The 16,765-nt window shown below is 37.2% G+C and overlaps 2 protein-coding genes and 1 long non-coding RNA gene across 11 annotated transcripts in view; all 3 read right to left on the bottom strand.

The window, feature by feature from the left end:
- The window catches only part of Nca (neurocalcin homolog), a 54,293-nt gene that overhangs the window by 33,337 nt on the left and 4,191 nt on the right, over positions 1–16,765 (bottom strand). The gene's annotated exons all lie outside the window — the stretch shown is intronic.
- LOC105737185 (neuronal calcium sensor 2) overlaps positions 1–16,765 on the bottom strand; it is a 31,184-nt gene that overhangs the window by 10,766 nt on the left and 3,653 nt on the right. Inside the window, exons 1-3 of one of the 6 annotated variants that reach the window (XM_086908299.1) lie at positions 3,000–3,096; positions 1,920–2,062; positions 1,688–1,782 (exon numbers count right to left, since the gene is read on the bottom strand). The exons of 1 other annotated variant lie outside the window; for it this stretch is intronic. The gene's annotated coding sequence lies outside the window, so the exon portion shown is untranslated. Of the gene's footprint in view, positions 1–1,687; positions 1,822–1,919; positions 2,063–2,999; positions 3,123–8,579; positions 8,634–16,765 lie in introns of those variants that run through there. 4 more of the 6 variants (XM_086908301.1, XM_086908302.1, XM_086908303.1 and 1 more) reach the window with 4 other exon arrangements.
- On the bottom strand, positions 12,734–13,504 carry LOC147657627 (uncharacterized). Its single transcript, XR_015292151.1, has 2 exons — positions 13,194–13,504; positions 12,734–13,103 (listed from the first exon to the last, which is right to left on the bottom strand). It is a non-coding gene; the product is annotated as an uncharacterized LOC147657627 (long non-coding RNA).

Here is a 16,765-nt window from a genome sequence, read left to right as displayed (position 1 = left end):
TCTAACTTTAGAACTCGCATTCGGATAATGCAAAAAGAATTTTCGCCGGAGTATAAAAATATACATTTCTATGCTTGTTATCGGCTTGTTAAACGCGTAAATATCGAACGATCCAATTATTCGCACCACACTTTTTCTATCATCCCCCCCTATCGCGCGTCCTCCTCTTTGTATTCCACCCGTAAACACTTCGACTCGGAATGGAAGAGCGCGCGCGGTGTTCAGGTGTCGTTCAAGGTTGACACGGATGACGATACAACATCGAAACGCGTGATTTGGAACGGGAGAAGACGGCATTTACACGTAATCGTCGGACGAACAAGGAGTAAAACTGCTCGTGCCGTTTCTCTATTCTGGAAAATACGTGTTGCGTAATCGCTCATTTTCTCTCTCTCTCTACGATTGCGTTGAATATCTTATAAAATGTACTTTCACGAAACGCTACGAAATTTCAGGCGATCGGTACGCGGTTTTGGACGACACGCGGTTTTCTCGGACAATCGTAGTAACGTAGAATCTAGGATCTGGTGGAAACGATTCTCTCGATCCAAGATTTATTTCGGTTTTCAAGATCGAGCCGTGCGATCGTTTACGAATTGGTTCCATTATCGATTTGTCGAAAGAAGGAGAAGAAGGGAAATATTTCGATAATCGGCGGTCAACTAGGGGCAGGGAAAGACGGAATGTAATGCGCGTAAAAGAAGAAGAATTTGTTTCTCGGTATATTTTCTATTCCTCGTATTTGTTCGTACTGGTTCCATTACTGGCTAAGATATCGATTTATATGGTAAATTTTCGCGAAAAAAAAGAAAATATATATATATATATGAAATGATGTAAAATTCATTCGTTCGAATATACGTCACGTTACTTTTTCAAGTATCCTTCAACGATAGCAGTAATTTCAGAGATATTCGGTTTCTGCCTTCGCCACAGCGATGAATTATTCAAGATCGAATTGCGACGAAATAGCGATCTGTATCGAGAGTTCATAGCTTGGAAGGAATAAACGAGTGGAATGTCAAGGATAAAAATCGCGCGAATTATCTTTTAGATCGAACTAAAACTACGCGAACGATATAATTATTTCATCGAAGAAGAAGAAGAAGAAGAAGAAGAAGAAGAAGAAAGTTTCCCAAAAAGTTTTTTCCCCTCTCCTCGTTGCGTGCAAATTCGAAAAATAAATCGTAATCCATGTAACAATCATGAAATTGAAAGATGGCGATTTCCTTCGAAAAAATCGAAACGATATAAACGATCTAGCGACAACTGTAAAGGCAAATATACATTTTTGCCTCGTTCTCGTTCTTCTTATAAACGAAAACGTACTAATTACGCGAAACAATTTTGCACGGTACAGAAATAGATGATTGGAAAATGATACGCGAGTTCGAACCGACTATCATACGTACGAGCGAGGGAGGATAAGAAATTTATTTCTGATTCACGTTTAGGATAAAAATCATCTCTTGGAATTCTCGTCAATCGTATCATAACCGATTAAATGAAAATTTTATCGACCATATATCGAAAGAATGGCCGGCAATCATGGCAGTGATAATATTTTTCACGAATCTGATCTATACATATATATAAAAAAATTGCAAAAGGTTAAGCATGGATAAGAGATATAAACGATCCATTTCGGCTCGATGGAGGAATTTGACGCGTGAAAGAATCATCTTACCGGCTTACGATCTACGTGGAACGTTTTAGGACGCTTGCAGTTTTTTCGCGGTAGGAATTCCAGGCTTCTTCCCAGGCTTGAATCGGTTCGTGGACCTCGAGTGGAGACGCAACAACACGGCGATAAAAATGACGAGAAAGAGCACGAGGAGTGGATCGAAATGAACGGGAGGAAGGGGTAGATTTTTTTTTTTTTTTTTTTTTTCAGAAACTTTTCAGAAACGAGCACCCACCTTTCTTCTCTTTTTTCACAACACACACACACACACACACACACGGCCGAATCGTAGAGTCTCCACCACGACACTCCTCGATCTCCCCCTCTCGCTATCCTCTATGTACACGCATAATTTATCGCGGGGCAACGCGAAACATCCTGCGAACGATCAACCAAAAAACACGTCGTTGTTTCGACGATACCGTTGTCCACGACGTCGATGACAAATAGGGATATGAACGAGGATACGCGACGATTCTCCGAGTAGGCAGTGCCACCGATTCCACGACGGGGGAGAGAAGAAAGGAAGGAGGAGAAAGTAAGAATAATTTCGATTCTTTCGAAATTTTTCGCCGCACGGATATTTCGTACCGCGATAAAACTCTTATATCCCTCTCTCTCTCTCTCTCCCCCTCTCCCTCCCCCACTCTATCTTCCTTTTTCCATCTTTTCCTCCCCCACCCCGGCTCGAGAACGATCACGACGGGAATCGTGCGGCGGAAGGAAAGGATCTCGGGTTCGAAACGCGACGATCGGTGGTAAACGTTCGAAATGGTGCGATGCACCGCTCCCCCTCTTTCGCCCCTTTCCCGTTCCCGTCCCGTCGTAAAGGGAACGCGAACGACGACGACGACGACGACGACGACTCTTCAACGATGATCCCTCGAACACGTCCTGACGCGCCTCGTTTCTCTCTCTCTCTCTCTCTCTCTCTCTGTCAACGAGCGTGCGTACTCGATTCCCCGGATCACGACCACGATCATTCTCGAGGATGCACACTCGCTTCCGCTTCCCTGTTTCAATCATTTTCCTTTTTTTCTCTCCCTTACGATTCACCTCTACCAAATACAACTTCGCGTTCTTCTAACAACGAACGCGATTATGCGTATAGGGGTAAGAGAATGAGAGAAAGGGGGAGAGAATGACGGAGAGAGAGAGAGAGAGAGAGGGAGAGGGAGGAGGGGGAGGGAGGAGGGAGAGCGAAAGGGGTGAGAAAATAATGAATGGGGCAGGACGGACGGGAAGAGGGGTTGAGAGATAGATAGATAGAGAGAGAGAGAGAGAGAAAGTACGTAGGCAGGAAAAACAGACGCACAAACACGATTGATAAAAAGGAATCTCGAACGCGACTCTATCGAACGCGTGCGTTCGGTCGTGGTAGAAGGTAGAAATGCGGCGGCGGCGGAGCTACTATCTAGCGCGAGGTAAAAGAGACGAAGCGAGCTTCTCCTCGTAGCTGATCCTGCGTGGTGAACGAGCCGCCTCCGCTCTCGCTCCCCCACCTTTCGCCCATCCCCCACCATCCTAGCTGATTCCAACCTCCGCCGCATCCATCCACCGCCAAACCGACGCGTCGTTATACGTAAGTAAGTAAGTAAGTAAGTAAGTAAGTAAGTATATATATATATATGTATATTCTTTTTTCTTCCTTCTTTTCTCCTTCTTTTCTCTACACGCGTTATTATTACGAGCCGTCACCGTTCCATCCCGTCTCTCTTGGCGGGAAAATAATAAACGAATCGCTCATCGATGGAAAAATTGTCACGTTATCGGATCGGGCGAGCGTCGTCGAATAAAGCGCTATCGCGCTTTAAATTGATTATTTTTTTGGTGTAAAATCCTCGCAAAAGAAAAAGCTGCATCGATACGGTCGAGCGAGATTCGGTTAAACGGGCGTGATCGAGAATTCTATTGCGTCGAATAATAATCCGTTTCGTTAAAATAAACGCGTAAATTCTACCGCGATATTTCTTCCGGTTTCGCGAATCTTCGGAGCGTGGATTTCGGCGGATATCCGTGGAGTGGACGAATGGAAGGGAGGGGGAAGAGTAGATAAACGAAAGATAACTTCGAGAAAAATCGTCGTCTCGGAGGAATGATAAAATACGATGAAACGATCGACGATCGATCGCGACGTGGTGGAGAAGCCGAGGTGGAGAAGGTAGGTAACACCGATACCGCGTGAAGTAATCGGGTCACGGATACTGAAATCGACAGGAGGGAGCACAGGGTCGCCGTTTGTTTCGCTCTCGTTTGTATTCTCTTTGGAGAGAGAAAAAAAAAAAAAAAGAAGAAGAAGAGAAGAAGATCGCGCGTGAGCGCGGTTTTAAAAGCGATCCGTTCAACGCGCGTTTCCCAAGAATTTCGTAATTATCCGAATTTCGTTGTTTCGTCCGCGAGCAGATTTTTCATGGGAAAAATTCGCGTAAAAAGTAAACGCGCGAACGATTAAAGATTAGCTCGATTAGATAAGACGGAAATACGGTTATAAAGCTATCCACTTTTTGATTTTGCGTTTCCACTTTTTCATCGCTACGTTTAAAATACGTTTTACCGAGGCAAGCTAGCTATCGATGGATGAAAATTATCTCGTTGGAAACTTTTTCGCTCTTCGTTGAAAATATATAGCTCGAGATCGGCAAGAGTAAGTAGTGGAAAGTATGGAAGAAAGTATTATCCTCGGTGCACGGTTATTTTCGCGTGTTTATAGAGAGGTAAAAAGGCGAGTTTGGATCGCGTGTCGCGCAAAATTGGAAAATAAATATATAGGTAGAATGGTTGGTGGAAGCCTTGACGCGATGGTCGTAAGAAGAAATTAAGATCGGCGAGTTGGATAACGTCCGTTCCGACCCTCGCCATTTCAAAGGGCGCACTACTGGTGAAAATTGTTCGCGTCCAATGTTTGCGCGGATCCCAACTTCGACCATCCTCCTTCTCTCTCTATTTTCCGTTTTAAGAAAACGTTGGTAACGGATTCGATCGATCGATAAATTTCGAATCTATCGATCGAAGCTTCCTCTCTTTTTTCCAGATTCACGTCGCTCGTGGCAACGATTAACGATCGAAGATAAATTTCGTTTTCAGCGTTTCGATTTGTCTTCCGATTCGTCGTCGTCGTTGTCGTGGTCGTCGCTTCGATGATAAGATAAATATCATTAAACGTTGTAAAATACGCATATCCGTTTTGCATATGCACGCGAGAGTAATCGTACGTTGTAAATAATTGTCTAAAAAATTATTTGTTTCCAAACAAAAGGCCGTGAAAGTGGAACGAACGAGATAAAATCGATAGTTTTATATTTTACGGGTAGGATTCGTGACGAAAGGGAAAGGAAAACGCGATAAATCTTAGATTCTCGATTTAAATCGACGAATATCGAGGGATATTCGCCGTACGACGTATTTGCCAAAACTTGGCAATGATCGCGAAAAAGAACTCGTTCGTCGAATTTTTGGGATCGATCGGTCGATCGGTGAGATTTCGTTTTTTCTTTTCGAAGAAAGACGCAATGCGCAATTTTTATTTACCGATCGAAGCGAACTTGGTTAATAAATTTATGCATCTCATCGAAATACGCTTTTCTCGTCGTCGTCGTCGTTTGGCTCGCGTCGTCTCGAGTAGCGGCGATACACGATTTAAATTAGCGTAAATTAAGTTTCGATCGTTTCGATCTAGATATCTTTGGTAAAAAATTTTACACGCGAATTTCGAAAGAAGAGAGATCGATCCCATTTCGTTCTCGATCCACCACGAAAATAAGACGATCGAGGTCTTGTATATATATCTCGAAAGATAAAGAGATCAAAATTCTTTCGAGTCAGTTGTGAACGACCCGTAAATGATGTCGTTTACTTTTTTCTACGAAGAGAAACGTAGAAGCGTGGAAAAATACTCGTTTCGAAAGTCTTTTTTTTAACCTCTTGATAACCCGGTATGCATGCGTCGATCTTTCTCGCGATTCTCGATTTTCGAGCTGCTCTCGATATTTCAACCCATTTTTAACGAGACGATGAAATACCTTTTTTTTTCTATCGGGAACGCGAATCGGCAAAATATAATCGGTTTCTAGATTATCTTGCGTGCAATTTTCATCGTTTCTCTCTCTACTTTACCTTCCGAGTGGATCGAGTGTTATCGTCTCGCGTCTTTCGCGTATTACCGCAACGTTTCGGATAACGAACGGACGACTCTCGTCCGTTGCTTCGCACTTCGCTCTCGTCCAGTTTTTCATCCGAATTAATTTCGGCCTGATAATTGGTGAAAAACCGAAGGACGCGATAAATCGCGCGTCAAGGCTCGAGAATAAAATAAATTTGTGTCGCGGTGAAAAATGAGATTTCACCGGGAGTAAATATAAAGTAAAGCAACGAATAGAGAGTAATGGATATTGGTCGATTAAATAAAGTTTGTAGCGACGCTCTGGCAAATTGATTTCTTCTTATTACTCTCTTACGCGAGACGAACGTCTTCTTACTTTTTTCCTTTTTCTTTTTTTTTTTTTTTTTTGATAATCGGTTTTACAAATCGTATCGTATTTATCGGACGACGATTCTAAAAAGAAAAGGAAACGTCGTGCGGTTTAGCCTTAGACGGTGGAGGGGGGGGGGGGGGGGGAGTTGAGCGAGAGAAAGAGAGATTGAAAAAAAGAGAGATTGATGATAGTAATAGTGGAACACGAGTGTAGCTCACGCGACACGGCTCGAAACCCAGGATTATCGATTTTTACAACCAACCGCGTTACACTACAGTTTCGACGTAAAACGTTGATACACGCTTTCGCGCGTATCCCGCGATGACGATGTAAATTCGTAACACGACCATTCCCGTCGCTCCCGTTCTATCCAATTTTCGAAAATTTCTTTCTTAATACGTTGCCTCGATCTCCGTTAACGCGTCCATAATCGTATTTTTCATTTTCCTATTTTCCATGTAATTCGGTTACGCGTATAGGCGAGTATCGCTTAGGAAAATGAGAAACATCGAATCGATGCGTGGTTTAAAATTAAATTCGTAAAGGTGTAGATTCTTGATCGAATTTGAAAGAAAGGATCGAGACGAAAGGAACATTAACGCGAATAATCTTTTCACTTAGAGAGGAAAAAGATAATTGCAACGAATAATTAAAATTAATGGAAATATATTTTTTATATATTTCCGATACAAATATCCCGTTTCACGTTTTGAAACGAAACAGCGTTACAATTGCGCGCAGTTGTAAATATTTTAACGAGAAAAGTCTCAAAAGTAGAATACACGAGTTGACGTTTCTTTCTTTCTTTCTTTCTTTCTTTCCTCCTTTATTCCTCCAACTTCTCGATATATTATTTTAAAATACAATTTTAAGATAAATCGTTGATTCTGACCGAATTTTGCCGAATTCTTTATCGAGAAAACGATTCTCCCCCCCCTTTCTTCCTTTTTGTCCCGCGAAAGATAAAAAAAAAGTGGAAACATCGAGACGAAAGGAAGGAGGATGGAACGATAAAGAGAAACGGAGGCGCGGTAAGTAGCGAACAAAGATGGAAAGAAAAACTGGCGTCGGTGATAAAAGATGACAATTGGGGGAAACAATAGGGTCTAATGTAGAGGAAGAATGGTTAGGTGTGTAGCGTAAGAAACGCGTGATTACTTTTTGCAATGCAGGCTTGTGTGGATAACGGAGAGAAGGAAAAACTAGCGATAGTAATTAGCACAGTAATAGTACTACTACTACTACTACTACCGCTAATAGTAGTAGTAGTAGTAGTAGTAGTAGTAGTAATAGTAGCAGCAGTAGCAACGAGTTGCCCAGGTTGGTCGGGTAAAGCTGGGTCGCGGTTCTATCGATCTCCGCCGCCCACCTGGAGACCTCGCTCGCTCCTCTATCTCTACTTCTCTCGATGGTTTACAGGATGAACGTGTCGAGCCTAAAAAAGGAGGATAGAGGGGAGGAGGGAGGGAAAGGTGACAGGGTATAAAAGGAGAAGACGGAACAGAAAGATTGCGCGTATTATTATAGGTATGGGGAGATGGTTGTGCAGGCCTCCACAAAGGTTAGGGGAAAAAGCACGGACAACAATGAGCGTTTCCTTCTGAAAAGTCGAGGAAAGTGACGCGAATACAATGGCAAAAAAAAAAAACGGGGCGAAACGAGATGGCAAACTTGATGACTCCTCGCTATTCTGTACAACGCTATCCAACTTTTTTCTTTACGTCCGCGGGAATAGCAACGATTCGAATTTTCTCTCGCCTCAATTGTCGCTAATTTCCACGCGAATCAACGATCGCTCGACGCGCACCAGTTTCGCCGTTATCCTTCTAATGGATTCTAGGAAAAGAGGGTGGATAATGGATGTCCATCCGTGCAACTTGCAAAACTTTCCTTTTTCTAAACGGACGAAAAATTTATTTTTTTTTTTTTTTTTTCGAACGAACCGATTCTTTCTCCTGCTTTCGTTTCAATCTACAATTTTATATTGCGTTATTCGAAACGACGAGAGAATTTAATTTATCGTAACGTTTGGATTTCGGTGCGGTTCGGTTACGAAGACTTAAGAAATCAATATCCTTTTACGTCTCAACGACGTGTCTACACGTAGCCAAGTTATGACGTACTTGCTACCAAGGTAACTACTAAGGACCTATAAATTAGATCGGTGAGAGCGATTAATCGAAAAATTGCGCCGCTTGACCTCGCACCCCAACAAACGTCTGCCACGAACGCGAGAGACGCGAGCTTCCTTTCTAACATGCATTTGCTCCTTTACTTTTTAAATCCGCGATTCTACGATATTTCGAATTTTTCTCTTTCCTCTTTTAAAAATTATCATTTCTTTAAAATTTTACGATTTCGACATTTTCACGTACGATGTAAATTTTAAAACTAACGAGAATGTCTTAAATAATACCACTTACCTTGTTCGATATTTTATATCGTTCATATCGCGTAAATGTCGTACCACCACACGCCTGAAATTGAAAAGAAAAATATCATGGCGAATTATCGATGAAGTGGAGAAAAGGTTCGTTAAAAAGTATTATTATTCGTACGTGAATGAAAGATACATCGTGATATCTTTTTTTTTTTTTTTTTGATTTAAATTCTCGAATGAAATACTCTCGTTCCGATCATCCATTTTCTCGTATTCGATATTTTCGGTCAATTTTTGTTAAACTTAACTTCGTCGATACGTTGGAAATATACCAACTGGATGTGACTGGATGGCATGAAAAAAGCGTGTAAAAAAGTAAGTTGCGATTTTGACTGTGTACGTGTATACCAACGATATATTTTTTTTTACTTGACAAAAACGAAACGAAGCTTAACACGGTTTTTCGTAAAAAATGTACAACACAGGTAACGCTATTCACTCTCATACTGTGGCTCTGTTCCTCTTTTCGTTCCTCGATTCTTTGCGATGGTGTAAGATGGCGCCTTACAGGTCGCCCATTTCGTATTACGCGCGATTTAATTATTCGGATCGATTGGAATTTAAGAGCGACTAGATAGATTGGAAAAATTGCCTCGATACCGCGAAGACTTGTCATAATCCTATGCTCGCCGCTAAGAGGATCACGTTCGCTTCTTACAAACATATCCGCCGCTAACCGGCTTCCGCTATTGTGCTATTCTCGGCTAAAGCATAATCCTGGTAAAAACTCTTATCGATAAGTCGATCGGTAGGATTCCAGCACTTTTCCCGCAATTTTTGCGACAATTTTATAGAGAAAAAGAAAGAGGGAGCTAAAAAACAAGATAAAAACATTCTTCGCTCGGATGTGAAATATAAGATCCTCCTCGTTTTCGCTCACCGAACGTGAAACGTTTAAAGGTCCACCTATTAACGAGCCTACCGAATTTTTCGCATTCCGTTTCGTTCCGTTTACGCGCGACTCTGCTGATTATTCTGCTTCCATTCGATTACCCGAAATCTTCCCGAGAAAATCGATACGCGAGTATCCCGATGTCGGTACTTGCCAGTTAGTTGCCTATTGTTGAAACGTTGTTGAAACGACCATAATACGGTTCTTTCTCGCGAGCGATCTTCACGTAACTCGTTCAAACTTTTTTCGTTTAAACTTCGAGAAACTAGTTGTACGAAAATTTATCAATGATTTCACCGTGATGAGAAAATATTTTTCGCTACTATTTCGAGTTACTATAACGAGTTTTATAACGAATTTGTGTTGCTCACAAATGGAGTAGTGAGTTTTTTTTTTTTTTTTTTTTATCGATAAATGATACAAACTTTCCTTTTTATTGCTACGTGGAGTAATTGAGAAAAAAGTCGTTATAAAAAAATTATAATGATACGTAACGATATAACGAATGTTATTCGACGAAACGAGTGGTATAATGAAGATAATGCGATTCTAGATTGTACGTTTCGACCATTTTATTTAGATATAGCGTTTAGCGGAATTCTGCTTAGTCGTTAAATGGAAATAGAGTGAAAATGTCAAGAGTGAATTTTAAATCTTGTGGTTGCATGTGCCTAAGGATCGATCCTCGGTTGAATCGATGAGAAAACTTGAAACGAATTTTGTGTACGAATATAGGTTAACCGTTAGCGATTTGTCCGGCTAATGTTGTCGAACCCCTGATACGAACCTAAGAGCGGGATGCTACGAATGCTCCGGGTTGCGCTAGTGCACCGCTATTTATACCACGCGGGCAGCCTGTTACCGGCGCACGCGCACTGAATAATGAAATCGCGATTGTGCGCGTAAATTTAATCGCGTTTGAAACGCTATATCGGATAAAATCGTCTTTTTATCGATAATTCATGTGGAACTTGTCGTCGTTTCTCGTTATTAAAAAAATAGAATTCGCGGAAGATAGAAGATAGAAAATATCTATATCTGTGTACGTAATAATTATCATCTTTCTCGTAGCATTGATATACAGTGATAAATAATATAAAAAAACCTAACCTTTTAATCTGTGTTTTCTTTTCAATTATATTTAACGTTGACGGGAGAAAAACCGTTTTATCGACAGATAATGTATATAAAATTGTAAATTTAATTATTGGCGTTTATATAATAATTAATTTTCATCGATTGGGAATGATACTCTTGGAGAGTACTTCGAATTGCCTTACTTTGCAAATTTTCCATTCAACCGAAGAATCTCGAGTGTTCGACCGTGAAGTAAAATAGAAGTAAACACTTATTGTTGTGAAAAGATCGAGTATCGAGTATATCGTAAAATAACGTTACGTTATTTTTTACAAATATATACCAAAGATTATACGGATCAAACACGCGGGCACGCTTTGAAATTGAAATTAGTAATACACTAACTAATATAATCATCGAACGAGTGGAAATCGTTTGGAATTCGAAAAATCATACGGTCTGATGATGATGAACGCGTCTTCCTCTTATATTTTTAATTTTTAAATCGATGCGTTTTTTAACATGGACGAAACTGTGTAATCGATGATAAAAATTTCGATGATGTTAAAAGAGTGTAACAAGTGATATTAAATATAAGAAAAACGAAAAGAAGAAAAAGAAATAGATGGGGAATTGGGATATGAAAGTAGGTACAGGGACGAAACGCTTAACGAACATCTTGGTTGCGTAGAGATCGTGGTGGAAGGGGCGTTGTCGAGGAAAAAGATGGGGAAAGACAGGGAAGGGAGGGAGGGCGAAGAGGGGTGAAGAGAAGGGCGAAAAGCACAGGGGTGCAAAGCGCCGGCGTGAGGGCAGTCCGACGCAATGCGGGCAGCGCGATGAAAACCAGCAATCAAGAATCAACTCTTCGATGTACCGTGTATTTTTCTTTATCGATCTATCAATTTCTAATTAATAATTTCTCAAACTTTATTTATATATATATATATATATAAAAAAAAAGGGGTGACTCGTTTAAATTTTAAACGCTATCACCTTTTTTTCTACGATGTCGCAACTATGTCTTTAATTTTCATCGCTTGATACGTTGAAGAGGTGATTCCACTTTTTCAGAAATTTTTTTACAAAATATATCATCTAAGGAATAAAATTCTCTCCTTTTTGATAATTTTATAAATTATTATTGAATCGATTCGTACGAAATGTTTTCGATTTCGTATGATATTTGAATGCTTTTTTTTTTCTACTATTTATACACGTTATCTATTTTTTTTGCAATTCATATTGCATAATAAATTCTTATATTTTAATTTAACGCAATATTATTATGCGTATATTTTAACAAATTATATATTTCCGCATAAGGTATTCAAAGAATTTATATTTGACAAAACTGATGTTAAATCTGAATTCCGACAATTGAACATAACTCGATTATTCAGTTTAGTTCTTATTTAAAAGATATCTATGATAAAAATAGATGCAACAAAATCTATATTTAAAAAAGGATTAACTTTTTGTAGTAAAATATTCATTCATAATGAATGATATTTAGAATCTGGAATCTTATTCCAATATTCTCTAAAAATGATAATAATAATTATTTAAAATACTTTGTATTTTGAATTAACCTTTGCTTATTTTAAGCTGTGTTGTTTAACAACTTCTGTGGATTTGGATTTTATTACATTTGAACGAAATGATTTGTATACGTAGACAAATACACACAAATATCTAAATATTTCTTTGAATTTTTTGATTTCAGATAAGAATAAATATTAAATCGTTATAATATGTAACACTCAATATGGAATATAAGAGAACTAATAATTTATTTAAAAGTAAGTGTTAAATTATATTTAAGAAGAAAAATGAAATTTTTATATCTTACAAAATATATTTAAACTTACTTTTAAATTGATATTTTTTTTTAAACAACTAATTAATCAAGCTGTTCAAATATCTTATGGGCTGATGCACGTATTTACTTGCGTATATATTTATATAGATTTTTTGGAAGCTTATTAAGGAATAAGTATGTTGGAGATGTTAATGCTCATCATACTAATCACTTTATATTCTATATATTCTATTCCGATGACGAAGTTGATGACTTATTTGTATGGTTTACGCGTGGCATGTATTACGCAGCACGAATAAAAATTGCGATTAATTTAAAACTGTGACTGTAAATAAACGGAACGAAATTCTTCTGAAATTTTTTTTTAAATAAATCTTTTTCAAAAGAAAAATGACAAAGTAGTATAAGTAGAACGAGATTTATCTCAATAGTGCGATAAAATGATTAATTCAACTTGATTTGTAATAATCGCATTATCATGCATCGAACGAATAATTGTATTTTCCTTTGTATAATCGCATCCCCGATAATAAAATTCCGATTAATAAAATGATATATGTACAGCCAAAATTTTACACGTCTCGAAACTTCTTCCCCTTATTTCCATTTCTTGGATAGCTAATGCTTTCCAGAATCAATAAGGTTATATCTGCAGCGTCGTATTTGCCAATTTTCTACTTATTTACGTTGCATTCGTACGTATACGTTAAAGTAAACTGAAAAAAATACCAATGCAAAAAACGTTATCTCAATCAATATCATTTTTGCGAAAAATACTTTTTATAAGTTAATTCTGAAATGAATACCTGAATGGCAAAGAATATAAATTAATAATTATTATAAATTCGTCTTTCTTTTTCTACGATTTCATCGATATTACTTTTCTTTTTTTTTCCTTCTTTTTTCCACTTAGAAATAAAATTCTCGTATAAAAAATAAAAATATTTAACAAATATTAATTTTCATTAATGTCGCGAATGAAATGTTTGATGGTATATTTTCTCGAGATATTTTTTGGCAAAAATCAAACACAACAAATACATGTATCTTAATAATAAAAAGGGAAAATTGAGAGTGTAACGAGAGTGTATGCTTATATACTAAATTTGGATCGGTGGCGCCATCTAGAAACGATTAAAATTTCAATTGGAAATAAATATATAACATGCATCTTTGCAACGGCATTACAGTTATCTGCTTTATCCACTGTCCCGGGTATTTGATAAACATCTAATGCTATTCGAGTCATGATGGCGCTGTATAATATGAAAATGGAGAATATCTTAATCGATTACTTATCGCATCTTGGCGTTTTAAAATAAAATTTTTTTTCAAGTTTTCATAGATATGCGAAAAATGTACGTATAAAGATCGGGGAAATGATCCTCGCTTGAATTTCTCACATTCAGACGAGCTTTCAAGGAATTACGTTTAAAAGACAAGGATTAATTAAGGAGAAGATAAAATCATTTGATCGTTTGATCACAGTCTTTTTAACATGTATAATCATTATGAATTTATATGGTATGATTTATATACATATATAATGCAATCAATATACGAAATAAAAACATTTTCGTTATTGAAAATACAAAATATACGAATCTACGAATTGATTAGCTATAAGCGAGATTAAAAAACAAAATCCATCTCCTCATTTTGCGTTATTTTTTTATACACGATTTATATATTTCTCGTAAAAAAGATCAATTTGTTTCAATACGATAAACTCAAGATAAACTCACTCATGAAAGTATTTGTTAATTTCATTAATTTCATTTCGAATTAATCCCAAGATTAAGAAACGATAAGAAAAATAAAGAATATGTCGAAATATAAGAAAATACAATAAACATTAATTAAAAAGTAAAATATAATGAATTATTCGAATAATTCATGGTAATTTGATAAATAATCGGTCAGAAGAGAGATCAGAGAGTTTATTTAACCTAATTGTAAGTAGGAGATCGTGATCGACTTGAGAAACGAAATAAGATAAGTAGGCATTATTTAAATAGCATTAACTAGATTTAGCGTTTGGTACAAAGTGTAGTCAAAGAAAACTGTTTAAAATTACATATACACCGTCTCAACTGGCAGATCGGTGGCGTATACTGTCCGAACTACAAATCAGTTTCTGTGCGTCATCGCGTGTGCCGGAAATCGTGAAGTCAGTCGCGTAACTGTGACCAACCTAACGCTAAATACGTTACTTTGTAAAAAAATATGGTCAGTGTACAGGACCATAATGGCCTATGTGGAAAATATATCTTAACCGACAAATTAAAATCTGCCTATGCTTGAAACCGGTATCCTTTTCACTTATTTTCACTTATCGATTCATCGCTCCTTTCATCATTTTCTATCACTTGATTCGATATTGATTATCATTAATCTATTCGCAACAAACTATTTTTAAACAAACGAATATTTTTAAGTAACTTTTCCGCTTATTGTACGACTCGAGTCGAAATAATCGATTAATACGAACGAAAGAGAAACGTATCTATGATTAATTTCCTATGATGAAAGTAACATTTGGCACCGTACAGTTACGATAGAAATGAAAAATATATCGTCGTGGATAAACACGTTCAGGAAAAAAAATAAAAAACAAAATAAATATTTGTTGAAGAAAACGTCTTACGTACGATAATTTAATGAAAACTTTAATCCCTTGATCTTCCTTACTCTTCAACAAAAAAAAAAAGATAAAGATTACTGTTTCTGTTGAATATATGTTGAAACCGTTTTCTCCGATAGATGATGAAAAGGTTTAGCGATATCTTTTACGTGTTTGCGGAAATAAGAATATTCGACGATGTTCTTCCAATACGGCGTAACAAGGAGAAGAATAATAGAAGAAAAAAAAAAAAAAAGGATCAAGTTTAGTTTTACCCTCGTGTAAAAGTTGGTTTCAGTATTGTACATAGCTGTAATGGATCAATAGTGGTGAACACAGTGGCCGGATAGGCTGAATATAGATACACGGAAGAAGTACAAGGTGAAGCATAATCATTTGCCGTTTCCACCTGCGACAAAGCAGCCTGAATTCACCTTTTACCGGTTGCGTTCTTGAAAATGAAAACAAAACGTTCCTAAACGTTTCTACATTTTCGTTGTTATAAAAGTAACTTAAATTGATCTGATAATATAAAAATATCGATTCGTATCGATTCGGATCAAATTGATCGTTCGATAAATATTTATTTTTAAAGAGACCGGCATGTTTTTCGCAAATTAAATTACCGTTTACTCGAAATTTCCAAGAAATTCGTATCATTTTCTCTTCGAAGAGATAATTATTCTCTTGCGAATTGTTGACGAAAGAGTTTCGTGTACGAGTTTAGACACACCCCGGAATATTTACGGTGTTTATTATCGCGTTTCTTTACTATCGTCGCATTACTTTTACGTCATGCGATTAAAAACGTAATATTTTTTTCATGAACAAATACACAATATAAAATCGTATTGTACCACGATTCATCGTCGATCGATCCACGAAATTATTATCTAATTTCCTCGCTAAATTTTTCACGGATTCGTGTCGAAAATAAAAACGATTAAAAAACCTATTCCGCTCGAGATTTTAATTAGTTTTCTTAAATATTCGTTAAGTAAATTCAATAAACGAAAATTAAAATTCTAAGTGGTTGAAGCCACGGATCCTTTCTATCCCCGTGTTACGTCTCAAATTCAAATTTCGAATAAATCGAAAAAAAATTGAATGGAAGAACGAGCGTGTTGTGTGACAAAGATAACTATACATATGATCCATATATATATATATATATATTTACTTTTCTAATTAAACGAATGAGTTTTTATCATATTATACGAACGTGTTTGAAAATTTTACGATGATATACGTGCAAGTTCGCATATACATTGCATGTTTACCCAATAAACAGCCTTGTAATACAAGAGATAAAGCAGTCTTCCTCCACCATATCGTTTTCCCATTGAAGAAAAAGGTCAAGGTGGTAGATATAAATAATTATAAAAATAATTTATTGCAAGCTACCTATTTTAACGGAACACGTGCAGAACATGTTTTCCCCATAACCGATTATAATTATAATATAATCCGTTACTTGAAATCAAACTTACTTCTTTCCTCCTTTCCCCCTTTCTTTTCTATCTTCCATCTTTTCCTCCATCTATTCTCTCCTTTTCCCCTTACAAACCTGTTACGTAGATCGCTTTGATTCTCTACTCATCTGTAGCTATATAATCGATAACAACATCATGCCAACATGTTTTCATTATCATATCGAGGAATAGTGAAATTAATTCGACGGATTCTATTGAAAAAAAAAAAAAAAAATCGTTCACTCGTCATTTAATTCCACGACATTTTCTAATTTGGCTTTGA

This window comes from Apis florea, unplaced genomic scaffold, assembly GCF_048593485.1.
Source record: "Apis florea isolate Af1SG1 unplaced genomic scaffold, ASM4859348v1 contig_3068_pilon, whole genome shotgun sequence".
NCBI classification, from domain to species: Eukaryota; Metazoa; Arthropoda; class Insecta; order Hymenoptera; family Apidae; genus Apis; species Apis florea.
This window is presented reverse-complemented; position numbering and strand designations above follow the sequence as displayed.